Consider the following 14,131-nt stretch of genomic DNA (forward strand, 5'->3'; position numbering starts at 1 on the left):
AGTGTCAAGTTGTAACATCATTAGACTTTGGTACTTTGCTGTTTTAACGCTGCATTGGAATGTAACCAAAATGTAACATCTGCCAGACATTGGGCACCAACATCAGCCTGACATTGGGTTCTGATGTCATCCAGATTATCATTTCTAAACAAAATGCAATGTCCCACGGCATTGGGGTTCACTGTCAATCTGATGTCATATTGATGTCCTGGCCCTGCTGGGATTAACCCAGAATTGCAGAATTACAACATCAATTTTAACACTTCTAAAAACATGCAAGCAAATGTTTTCTTTTCATAGAATCACATTTACATGATGAATGGGTCCTATTGTGTGACCTTCACATTGAGCTGATCTCCTTTTCGGATTTGTCAAGATTTAAGTAATAAATATATTTTTTTGTGTTTATTACACTTAGAAAACATTTATCAAATTTGATTTAGAGCTTATTATGTCTATGTTGTAATTCTACAATGTTAGGTTAGAGTGGTAGCCTTTTGCATTGTTCAGAGACTGGTGTGAATGGTCTTGAATGTAAAGCCGTGCTCTGGGGAGATGCATGTGTCCCTTTTAGTAAGGGAGGGACCATAGTAGGGCATTCAGGCAGTATTGTTTGTATGAGGTGGAAAAACTGCAAAAAAAAAAAAAAAATAAATCTTCAAATCTTACATCAGAGGCCTCCTAAAACAATATCTAAGAGTTAAAAATATTGAGCTCATCTCAAATTGCTCATTTTAATGCTCATCATCTATATTTGGGTCTTACAGGGTTAATCAAAATTTGGGTTTTGATATATTTACAGTAGGAAACTTACTGAAAATTGACACTTTTCTTTATCATCTTTACTTAATATTGCAGTGATTTACAGCAATATAAAAAAATCTATAATTCTACCTTTATAATGCATTTTTGACTATATAACATACATGTGCAGCATAACATTCATAAACTAGGGTCATATATTACAAATATATTTATTTAGGAACCAGTTTTAATGTTATTTCATTATATTCTTCATAAAAACAAAAACAAATAACAAAACAGAATAAAATATAATCTGATTCTTTATATTACATTAAGTTAATAAGTTACATACCAGTTACAACCTTTTTAAAGTTACATACCATACCAATGAATTAGAAAAAAGAAAAATTGAAATCAAAACTTCTGAAGGATGTTCATTTAAATTATTACAAATATTTAGGTCAAAATGCAAAATAAATAGATACATTTTAAGTATTTAAATACCAAACAATTTTAAGAAAATTTCTCATTATTTTTAAAAAAAATATTTGAAACCAAAGTTGCAAATGTTATTATATAGTTATATGCATGTCAGTTAAATTAAAGATAAATACCTTTTTTATCATTTCTAGCTAAATCTAATTAAGACATGTAATGCAGACTTTTTTATGATTCAGATAAGCTGCAAAAGCAAATTTATCTAGACTTTTAAACTGAAGAGACATCCAACATCTGCTTCCCTCGGCCAACATGGCAGATTAAAAAGCTTGCAGTTGAACTGACACCAGCCCTCGGCTCTACAGTTCCCAGATACAAATCTAAACCCCGCCTGGGACAATTTCCCTTTCTTTTTACAAAACCCTACGCAACACCTCAAAATTGATTAAATATTTGAACTGCTGCTGCAAAAAAAAAAAAAAAAAGACACTTAATGAGGTGTAATTAAATCTAAACCCACTAATGAAGTTAAGCCATGAGTGCCATTTTAAGGGCTCAGGAATTTGGGGCGGTATGTTAGTAAAACACCAGCAGCCTCGCAACCTTCCCTTTAGCTTGAAAGGCTTGTTTTTTGGCACAAGTGTGTGGGTTTGTTTGCGCTGGCCCTCTGGCGTTCCAGCCTGAAGGTTGAGGAAACACACAGAGTGTTGATACAGTGCCGAGTGCCAAGACTGAATCCTGCCGAGTGCTAAACCACTCCAACGCTTTATCCAGACCAAAGGAAAACATTGCCCTTCAGCAATTTCATCTACACAGATTCTGGATGACCCTATCATGACATTCCAGAAGGTTAAGATTTTGTCATCATTTCAGTTTAATTCATCTTTATTTCTATAGTGTTTTTTTACTACGTAGATTGTGTCAAAACAGCATAAGAGAATTAAACGCCATAATATTTCTGATTATGGGACATTTCAGCAAATCAGCCAGGCAATGTATTAAAAAATTTAGATATGAATTATATAATAAAATTTATATATGAACACCAAAAAAAAAAAAAAAAAAAAAAAACTTACGGTTTTATTCATTTCTATATTCTTTTGGTTTTAACTGAGGAATATGTTCATACAGAACACGGGTGCCCAATTTTTTTTTTATAATGGGCCAAAAAACAAACTTGATTGAATATATACCAAAACGAATATATCACACCATATTACATTAATTACATTAAATAAGATACTTTGACACTGATGAGAAAATTAGGTATGAGGTGATGTCAAAACACATTATGATTCATCCATTTATGCTGAATTGATTAACTGCATGTTCTGGATGTTTATTCTCTAAATGCGAAAGTTGTCACTGTTTTACAGCATACTCGTAACGATAGGTTGACAATGCGTTGGATCCAAAAGCAGGTCATTAAACAATCATCAGGCAGGCAAAGGTCAAAACAGGTGCAAACTGGAGCATACAGGTAATCCAAAAGTATGATCAGAATCACAGGTGAATGATTGGGGAAGCAGCGAAACAATGTAAACAATAAACAAACAAAGAAACAAGGTAGGGCAAGACAAGGAAAACGCTTAGACCAGTGGTTCTCAAACTGTAGTACGCGTACCGCTTCCTCCTAGTGGTACGCGGAGGAATCGCCAAATAATGAAAGAAACAATTAACACTTTAAACCCTTTGATGCGTAATATAACATCGATGTGATCAGCATTGGCTGTTTTGTGAAGCGATCACAACGCTGTGCTTAGAATGTTTACTTTAGTGCTTTGTGACATAAGCTGCTGAAAATCAGTTTCCGAAGTTTAAGAATTGAGTCTGAAGGGTGATTTGACTGACATGAAAAGTAGTCAATCACAGTCCACCTTTTCTAGTCGCGTGAAATGTAAGGGCGGGACAAAGGCTTTCTGTGTTGCAGAGACAGAGAAAACAACTTAAAAACAAAAGTTTTGTTGGAAAATTGCTTCTCGGATGTTTTCACTATAGAGATGTCTAGCAGAGTAATTAAACCGCGGACATATTTCCTGCCTTTTTGATGATCTACATACACGTTTCGCTCTCCGACAGCCAGTCGACTCGCCTCTGACCTGTCACTCCTCTAAATACATTCTGAATGGCGGCGCGGGAATTGAGGTATTGCGCAATAACTCATTTCTACAAATGTGGCGAGTGCTTTATTTTAACACGAGAGAGCGCATTCATGTACGCAAATCGCTAAAACAGATATGCGAGCTCCTAAATAGGCTTTTTTTTTTCAAATGAACTGCAAGTCTTCTCATGATCGCGTGTGTGCTCAGATAGAATACAATCGCGACCTCTCCACTATTAAAGTAGATTATTTATCTTTGCTCCTTGACTAAATTCAGTCAAAACAAAAGTATGCAAAGTTATCAAGTATTTAGAATTAGATTGATGCATGATCGATGACAATGCAAATTGTCTTCTTATGTGGCTGTATTGTGAAGTGAAACTTACTTTTAGCAAAGGTGGAACTTTAGTTATTATTTTTACGACAAAAAATAATGCTGGAAATGTTTCTGGATGAGGTATTTGTGTGATTTATACATTTAGCTGTATTCTGATCTGTGTTAAAGCATTACAGGTCAAAACAATTCGTTGTTACTTATTGTTTATTTATCAAAATTAACAATAAGGCTCTTAAAACACTGCGTTGATAAATGTAGTGTTGTCATATTTCAAATACCTCAAGTAAAATGAAGTCATTTGTTTGTTTGTTTTTTACTGAAAGTGTACATGTATTTTTATTTTATTTTTTGTATTTTAGATCAAGATCAAGTGCAAAATAAAATCCACATGTGATGTACAGCTATTTAAGAAACAAATTTGCCATATTGTAAAGAAAAATAGTGTAAAATATGTAAATAAAAGGCTAAATTTAAATATTTTTACCATATACTTTAATTAAACCTTTCAAAGCTTAAAAATATTGTTTAAAAAATGGGCAAAAAGTGTCTCTATGGCCTTAAAGTTTATGTGGTAGTTTTACCAGTGCTATTGAAAAAGATTAATTGTCATGAAAGGAAAACTCAACCATACTTCCTTTGTTAGTGCAAATTCCTATACATGTAGCTTTGAGATTTAAGCAATTTCAAAATGAAAATCAGATTTTTTTTTTCAAAAGTAACCAACTAGTACTTTTTAAAAGAGTACTTTGTACTTTTACCTAATATTAGTATTATTTACTAAAATTTGTGTTATTTTAGCAGTGTAATAATATTTTTCCTTGAGTACAAAAAAGATTTCACAATCATTAAGTGCAGGTTTATTATATTATTAATATATGATTAATAAATATTATTAGTATTATTATTATTAATGGTTTTTGTGTATCTATTCCTATGCAATGTTTTATGGGTTGCTGAGAATACATTTCAGGTCTTCAATACATAGCATGTCAGTCTTGAAAAAAAAAAATAGGTGCTGGAATTGATTTTAATTAGGCTGTGCCTGTATGAACCCTGTCATGTGTACATTTAACATTTCAAGATTTGTCTAAAAGTGTATGAATATGACATAGCCTATATTTATGAGGTCCAAGCAACATTTCCAGCTTTTGATGAATAGGCTATTATGAATACTTTAGATTTAAGTGCAGCAGTTTTCTTTTTACTTTTTAAGAACAGCGCCATTTTTTATGAACCTTTAAAAGCACATTTTAACTAAAACATTTTTTTTTTTACCTGCAAGCACAGTTAATGTTTAGACTATTTAAAATGTTTAAAGTGACTGACAATAATACATATTCTTAATAATAGGAATTAATCTGCATCGTTTTTAAACTGTGCACACCTGTAGCTGCTTAATTAGGCCCATGACACTATTTTTTAATACTGGTTAAAAAATAGCGTCGTAAAGTGGTACTTGGAGAGACAATTTTTTTCTAAGGTGGTACTTGGTGAAAAAAGTTTGAGAACCACTGGCTTAGACAATGCTCACAATGGAAAACAAGACTCAGCACAGAAGTGTGTGTGTAGTGTGTATATAATCCATGTCATTAGTCCTCATGAGCTTTAGCTGTGTGTGTGAAATCGGAGTGATCTGGAACTGGTGTGTGAGTGAGATGCATGTGGGGTATGTAGTTAAGTGGCAGATTTGTAGTTGGGTGGATGATTTTCTTCAGGAATCTGCAAAGGCTAGATTGCTGGTGATCATAACAATACTAGCTTAAAGATATTCTTAAAATCTTTTTGATTTCACGGGTACTTTAAGTCATCTGGATTTAGCCATGGGTATTTGCAGTGTAAATTCTGCATCCAGTCAATGAGGGTGCTGAAATAAATGTGCGCTAGTTGACGTGAGGTGTGTAAAACAGCCCTGATTATCATCTTCTTGTTAGTTCCTGCATTAGGAATGAACAACAGAAGTAAATGAACTGGAGCACCCCTTGTGTTATACAGTGTATAATTGAAGAAATAAATGGCTCCAACCAATTAAAAGCATGTGAGGATGAAGGGAATAGCAATATCTTTTCTTGTGCACATCTAAAGCCCAATTACCCCCCATTACGGAGGGCAGAAACACAAGCCCTCGGGACACTGACCTGCAAGAACTCCCCATTTAAACAAAAAACTTCTGCAGCGATTTCATTAATTACAGTGGAAAGATCCACTCCTGTGGACCAAAGTGAAATCCAGCCGTCCATGTAATCTCTTAAGACTATGAAAATGTGCCGGCGTGGAAGGAATGCTGATTTGACATTGGCATACAGCGGATGCCCGTTTTACTGATGAGCTCAGGAGACACGAACACGGCCTTGGGGCAGAGCCAGGCTGCTCTCTGTACTCTGCCAGCTGACCCAGTGAGAGAAAAAAGCTCAATAAATGGCCTCCTAAAGGTGCTTTTTTTCCACCTGATTTCTGCAACTTGCACTACAGTACATAACAGAGTTTTTTTTTACGAGCTGACCACTGTTTCAGAAGGAAAAAAAGACAAGCACAGCAGAAATACTCTGCAGTCTAGCCTTGCAAACACAAGTCAAAAAGTTCACCTGTTTTAAAAATAGCCATCTGTAAAAAATAAAAGTAGATAAGTTAGCGCACTTGAGGACCAATTCACAGAACTGCACCTTAATTCAAGGTTCCAATGCATGAAAGAAGCGCTCAAACAAAAGCAACACGAATCACTCTGCTACATAATTTAACATACTTTCATTATAGTGCAGCAAATCCACAAGAGGTTGCTTGTAAAATTTTAAATAGTGCAAAAAATAAAGTAACTCATAAAACAATGTGGCGAGGCAATGGACAGAAGACAATCAATCTTTCGTCCGGCTTGGGGGTTTAATAGGAGATTTAGAATCATTGGAAGGGCTGTAAAAAATACTGTCTATTTTATAGGCCTTTAAAAAAGATGAACAAAGACAAATAGTTATTGCAGTCGCTTTAATAGCAATTCTTGACCTTTCTGTTGTAAACATGAGCTGAGGTGTACTGTTTTTTTAAGATACACTATGAACACTATCCCCAGAAGCAATAAAACACCTTCATTTTTTTCCAGTTAATCAAGCTTTCTGTGGTCATTTTTTTGTATATAAACATTGTAATTATTGATGTTTTATACTACAATGTTTTCTTGGTGAATGTGTTCTTATACATTCATATTTATCAAATTTAGATTTTCTTCATATGACTATGTTAAGTACTAAGTACTTTTAGAAACACATCAAAGTTTAAAAAAAGATTTACAAAGACAAAAAATTATTGCAGTCTCTTAAATAGCAAATCTTGACTTTTCTGTTGTAAACATGAACTGAGGTTTAGTATTTTTTTACATACACTATCAACACTATCTCCAGAAGCAGTAAAACACCTTCAGGTTTTCTAGTTAATCAAGCTTTCTTTGGTCACATATAAATACTGTCATTACTAATGTTTTATACAATAATGTTTTCTAGGATAAATGTTTTCTAGTACATTCATATATTGAAATTTAGATTTTCTTCATATGACTATGTTAAATACTAACTACTTTTAGAAACACATCAAAGCTTAAAAAAAGTTCTCTTAAAAAGCAAATCTTTTTGTACCAAAGACTTTCTGTTGTAAACACGGGCTGAGGTTTAGGGTCTTTATAGATACACTATCAACACTCTCTCCAGAAGCAATGAAACACCTTCAGGTTTTCTAATTAATCAAGCTTTCTTGCACTTTTTTTTTTTTTGTATATAAACACTGTAATTATTGATGTTTCATACTATAATGTTTTCTAGTGTGAATGGTTTCTAGTTTTAATGTTTTTTTCATATGACTATGTTTAAGTACTAACTATTAGCAAAATTTTTCTATTTTTAGCAAAACATCAGAGCTTAAAAACAGATGAACAAAGGCAAACAGTTATTGCAGGCTCTTAAAAATAGCTGGTCTTGTTCTTTTTTGTAAACAAGAAAAATATTTATTCTTTTATAAAGGATCTATGAACTATATTCTGATACAATGAAAGCACCTGCATAGTTTGTCACCTCATTCAAATGTTATCACTCAATTAAATGGGCGTTATCAGTGGATATCAGCTGATAGATATGGGCTACTAGCCTACAGGTAGGTTCGGAAGGCTTTTTATCATCCATCTAAATGGTTAAACAGCTATACTTATAGAGAAGATCCAGATCTGTTTCTACATTACTGTGACGTTGGGAGTAGGGGTAGACGCTAAGAAAATACAATTAATGGGAAATTCAATAAATAACATAAACAATTATTGTGGTCAATCAGCAGAACTAATAAAGAAGACTCCAGATCCAGATCTGTTTTTACATTACTGTGACGGCTGGGTTTTAGGTTGGGGTAGTGGTAGATGTTAATAAAATACAATTAATGGGAAATTTAATAAATAATATAAATAATTCTTGTTAACTTCCAGCCAGAGGCCCCTACTGGCTCATATCTATCAGCTGATAACCATTGATAACTTCCATTCAATTGAGTAATATTATTCGAATCGGCCGTATAGTTAATTGACCTTTTTGCATGTTTTTGTTTATTGATTAAATGCTCTGCATACTATAATACTTTCTACTGTGAAATAGTACTCCCAGATACAAAAAAATATATATATCTTCATGCTTCTTTAGGAAAATGAACAAAAAAATTGCCAAAAATGTCCATATAAATTTTAGTACAGAAGTTTATTCACACACCAATCAGAAATAAGGTGCTCAAAAAAAAAACTTTATGACTTATACCTAGATTTGTAAATGGTAAACACTATTACATTTGTAAACAGTCTACATTTTTTTTTCAAAAAAGTAAAGTATGTTACTACGGCTACATTTCGTTGATGTGATGGCAGATGACCAAAACCAACTTGAGTTTTTTTTTTTGAGCTACTAAGCAAACTGACCACACCGTTAAAGTTGTCTGTATGGAGAAGGATATGTGAGGCAAATATATTTGATTACAAATCATAAATATTTCACAGTTTTGTGGTGTTATTTGGTGTTGTGCAAAGAACTGTGTGAAAATACCCCTTTATTTGTCAATAATACTGTGTCATAGTGTTAATACTGCCTCATAGTGTTTATTTTACCAAGAATCCGCAATCAAACATCGAAAAAAGTAAGCTGAAAGCAATCATTTCCACAGAGCCTGAGTTTAACAATAATATCATGATTTGAAATACATACAGAAATTAGCAAATCTATTCCAAAGTTTGGTTTTTCTCCGTTCGATCACATTTAGTAGCATTTATCAGGAAAGCATCAGATCCAAACAGGCCCCATCAATTTAAGCCTGAGAAATTTCCTCACACGCCAATTGCTGACAGCTTAGCTCACACAGCGATAAGATGGTCAGATGCTTTAATGGCTTCATCTCAGGAGAAAAAGAAAAGACGCTATTTGTCAGAAGTTCAGGACAGCGGAGTTTGAGACATATTGCCTGTCTTAATCAAGAATGGGGGAAAGCGCGTGAGAAAAATGGCTTCAATTTTGGGACTCTGCCAGTGGAGAGTCAGTTAAAAGCTGCTGGTAATAAATGCTCTCACCTTCTGATTACTTTCTTTCCCTGCTTTTCCCCTCTTTGCAGCTCCTCCAGTTGCTCAAACAAGCGATGAGCTCTGAAACTCGTGTTTTTTAGCACCCTGTTGACAAGCTGGTGGCAATAGGAGCTGTAAATTGTTAGGGTCAGACAGGGCCTGCGAAATGAGATTCTCATTCGGGCTGTATGTAAGACTTAGCCACAGGTAAAGGAAGAGAAAAAACTCTTTACAAATATATTTATCGCCACATGACTAAAAGAAGTTGGCAAAAAAAGGCACAGAGACATTGTGCTGTTTAAATGACGGTAATTATGAGTTTCTGTCCTTATAAGTTGGAAACCGTATTTTTTGAAAGTGTCGACTTTACTCACTGCATGAGCAATTAACAATGAAATATGGGTAGGTACTGTGCTATACGTCTTTATACTGTAATTCTTTTTTATTTGATATGTGGTTTTAATATTGCAAGTGTTACCTGCAGCATTTCATTCTTATTTATTCATTCATTAATTTTTCTTTTGCTTAGTCCCTTATTTATCTTGGGTCACCACAGAGAGATGAACAACCAACTATTCTGGCATATGTTTTACACAGCGGAAGCCCTTCCAGAGGCAATCATAGAAAATGGAAAATCATTCTTATTTTTCGAAAGCATATTAAAATACAAAGATGGGAAGTACAAATACTTTGTTACTGTACTTAAGTAGATTTTTTTCGGGTATCAGTTCTTTACTCCACTACATATTCTGACAACGTTTTACTCCTTACATTTTTACACAAATATCTGTACTTTTTACTCCTCACATTTTTAAATCCATCTTGTTACTTTAGTTTTAATGTGAATTTGTGAATTATTTTTTTGTCACTGCACAATTTGAACGTCTTATTGATTCAATCTATTCTTTGTCATCCACCGCAGCTTTTTAAACCTCTGATCGCGCAAAGTAAGTAGGCTTTTTTATTAAGCTTACCATAGGAACGGCTAACCTGGATGTGTCAGAGGGATTCCGCCGTTATTGTCATGTTTACACTGGGTAACAAGATGCGCTTTGGTCGATCGAATAACAGGTAAAACAAGAGGCACATTTCTGCTCAAATCTAGCATTTAAATGGGGTTAAAGTTTTTTGTCCACTTCTGACCATGTTGTACTGTACTTCTCTGATCTCTTAATCTACTACTGCCGGGGAAAAAAACTATCAATCATGTGCTTTTTTGTAAGTGTTTGTACAGTTAGTCCTACTAAAGCAATTCAATACTTATGCATATACTATGCAATGAGGTTTATTTCCTTTGTTTCCAACAAGTTTATATTTCCTAGTACAGAATTTAAACTGTTTTATAGATTTAACATGTATATTATATGGACTGTAGTCTTCTTTTAAATTAAATTGTATACATTTATTAAACTTGTTAGATAGATTGCTGTTAGATAAGTATTTAAAACATCAAAACTATACTGGGTCATTCATAAATAAAAATGTAATGCAAAGGATCAGGAATTTATCATGAGGAAAAAAAGAAGATGCAAAAAATGTATTTAACAGCATTAATAATTTTATCTGTTAAATAAAATATACACAATAATCTGAAAACAAACAAACAAATGATATGAGCTGCATGATTGTTGCTGTTCAAACAAATAAAGCAGCTTTAACATTACGCAAAAAATTATTTGTAGTCAAATTTATTCAGTTTTTATTTTATCAAAAGAAAAAAAAAATGTTTTGGACAAAACGAAGTGTTAAATTTAAGACATTTAGCGTATTAAAAAGCATTGGATGCAGGTCAGATTGCACTGCACTATGTCTACATCCAGACCCCTCTCAAATTGCAAGTTATTTTGTGTAGATGTATTCATGTAGTTACCATGAAACTAAAACAGATATAGTAATAAATACCTTTTACTTAAGTATATATTTCAGGCCGTACTTCTTTACTTTTACTTGAGTCCAAAAGTGTAGTCAATTCTTTAACTTTTTCAACACGAGTATCCCTACTTCTACTTGAGTAAAGGATGTGTGTACTTTTGCCATCTCTGTTAATATAGTGATTAAATATTTTGCTAGCACAGAGAAATTATGCAGATTAAACTACAGTATTTATTTGCTTTTGTGCAAGTTGGAAACAGCATTTTCATTCATCCCTTTATTAATCCGGGGTCGCCACAGCAGATTGAACCACCAACTTATCCAGCAAGTTTTTACGCAGCGGAAGCCCTTCCAGCCGCAACCCATCTCTGGGAAACATCCACACAAACATTCACACACACACTCATACACTACGGACAATTTAGCCTACCCAATTCACCTGTACCGCATGTCTTTGGACTGTGGGGGAAACCGGAGCACCCGGAGGAAACCCACGCAAAAGCAGGGAGAACATAAAAACTCCACACAGAAACGCCAACTCAGCCGAGGCTTGAACCAGCGATCCAGCGACCTTCCTGCTGAGGGCGGCATATATATAAATATATATTTCTATGCGATTTTATTACAGCCATTGGGACGTTATTTTTCTCGTACAGATTTTTCGAAGGCATATTAATGTAATCATTAAATATTTTTCTGTCATCAATAACACATCCACACATGGAGCTATTTTGGTATTGTGGTTAGGTACTGTACTATACATCTATATACTGTAACGTTATTTGATTTGTGGTTTTAAGCCAGTGTTAGCTGCAGCACTTCATTCTCAGTTTTTGAAAGCATGCTGATCTAGTGATTAAATATTTTGCTAGCACAGAGCAATTATGCAGTTTAAATCACAGTGATTATGTGCTTTTGTGCAAGTTGGAAACTGCATTTTATGAATTAATATTTAAATGTGGTTATTTAATGTCTATATATATTTTTCTAAGTGATTTTATTACAGCCATTGGGACAGTAGCTTTCTCATACAGATTTTTCGAAAGCATATACATGTAATCATTAAATATTTTTCTGTCATCAACAACACATCCACACATGTAGCCTTTTTGGTATTATGAAGGTTGCCATAGAGATAATTTCTAAGGATGTGAACAGGTCAGGGTAAAATCTCAAGTTGTCAGCTTGTAATTGCACTAATTTTAACACAACGTGAACGCAGCATTATTAGAGAGACAATTACGCTGGTGGATACTAAGGTTACGCGCACAATAGTAATGGATCACCATTGCTTCCTGAGGAGAATCAAACCAGCAATTAAAAAATAAAAAAAAATAAAAATGAAATGAATCATAACATTTCTTTGATTTGTGATTAAAACTGCAGTTTGTCATAATATTGATCTGCTAATGGGTGGGTAAGCTTTTATTTGAAAAAAAAAACCTTTTTTTATTTTATTTTTAAGTGTTTCATTATATATGCCCACCAAGACAGACAAATTAAGCAATTAACAACAAATTTAGCAAAACATTAGGTCCCACTTTTTATTAAGTGGCCTTACATGTATTTACATTTTTAAAAAAAATACAACGTACAATCACTTCCGGGGTTATTGAGGATAAGGTTAGGGACAGGTCTATGGCTAGTAGTAGAGTAGGTTTAGGGATGGGTTAAAGTGTAAGGGACGGTCAGCAGTGTATTATGGCTGTACTATGAGAATTTCAAAAATCAGTCGGGCAATAAATTAACTTTTAGGGTTAACTTTAAGGTTTCTTTCAGATTAAAGATGTTTACTGAAATTTCAAGCAATAACAATAAACTTGGTGTTGCTCCATCTTTCTTTCTTCCTTTCTTTCTTTCTGTCACTTTTCTATATTGTAATATAAATTAAAACAGTCTAACAAGATAAACCATTACAAACAAATGAGTAGGGGTAAAATCAACAAATGTACACAACTAAACATATCAACATGTGCAAACTGTACATGAATCAGAGCACTATAAATAAATATTATTAAATCAAAATATGGCTCTTACAGTGTATGTAATTACAGGAATTATTTACAATGTAAATACTGTACATGTATGCATTTAATCAAGCAGTACATTGCAAAATTGATTATTTACACAATTAGTACAATTTAACAAATTGTTAATTTCAGAGTGAGTACAGGATTACAACTTAATGTATTTTTAAACATCATTACTCCAGTCTCAGAGCCATACTTTATTCTAATGTGCTCATTTAGTCCTCAAGAAACATCATCTTCTTATCAATATAAAACAAAGCGTTGCTAATTAATATTTTTGTGAACCATTTATTCAGGATCCTTTTGATTAACATTTATTCGATTTTAAAAAAAATATATAATTATGAAAATACTAAATAAATAAAAATAAACGAGGACAAAGCAGCAGTATCAATGAAAAAAAGTGTTGCTTTTTAAAAATATGACAATTATATTTAGCTCAATTCTGACAAATGTACAATTTTACAATGTACATTACTTTGCATGTAAGATACATTTTATGTATTTTATTTTTTACACTTTTAGTTGACTACAACAACTAATTAGTGGAAATTATATTGTTTCAAAAACATTTTCTTAATATACATTCATTTTTTAAATAATATTATAAAGTCCAGACAAAAAATGATAGCAAGCACTTTCTTCCTAAAGCCAGAAGACTATATAGCATGCATACACTGTGTCACAATCACCAGAGATCCAGGCTTGTAGATCACTAGAATCATTCACTTTTGCTCAGGACTACAAACTATCACCATATGGACTACAAATCCTGTCATGCACCACACACTCAAACCAGTTCCAGTTTTCCGTTGATTGCTAACACAGACAGCTAAAGTTGTTCAGAACTGATTACATGGACTTTAAAAACAGCACACACACACACACACACACCAGTTTTGTTTAACTGTCTGTGAACATTGCGATGCATTCTTGTCCTTCTGTTGCTGACCTTTGCCTTGTTTTTATGTTTATTCTGCCTGCCACCTGTAATGACCGTATGCCTATTTATGACTATGCCATTTGGATTATCTGCATATACC

The 14,131-nt window shown here is 33.4% G+C and overlaps 1 protein-coding gene across 3 annotated transcripts in view; it reads right to left on the bottom strand.

Annotated features, from left to right (window-relative positions):
* sema5ba (sema domain, seven thrombospondin repeats (type 1 and type 1-like), transmembrane domain (TM) and short cytoplasmic domain, (semaphorin) 5Ba) overlaps nucleotides 1-14,131 on the bottom strand; it is a 273,644-nt gene that overhangs the window by 46,841 nt on the left and 212,672 nt on the right. The window lies entirely within an intron of this gene.

The sequence above is a fragment of the Danio rerio genome, chromosome 9, assembly GCF_049306965.1.
Source record: "Danio rerio strain Tuebingen ecotype United States chromosome 9, GRCz12tu, whole genome shotgun sequence".
NCBI lineage: Eukaryota > Metazoa > Chordata > Actinopteri > Cypriniformes > Danionidae > Danio > Danio rerio.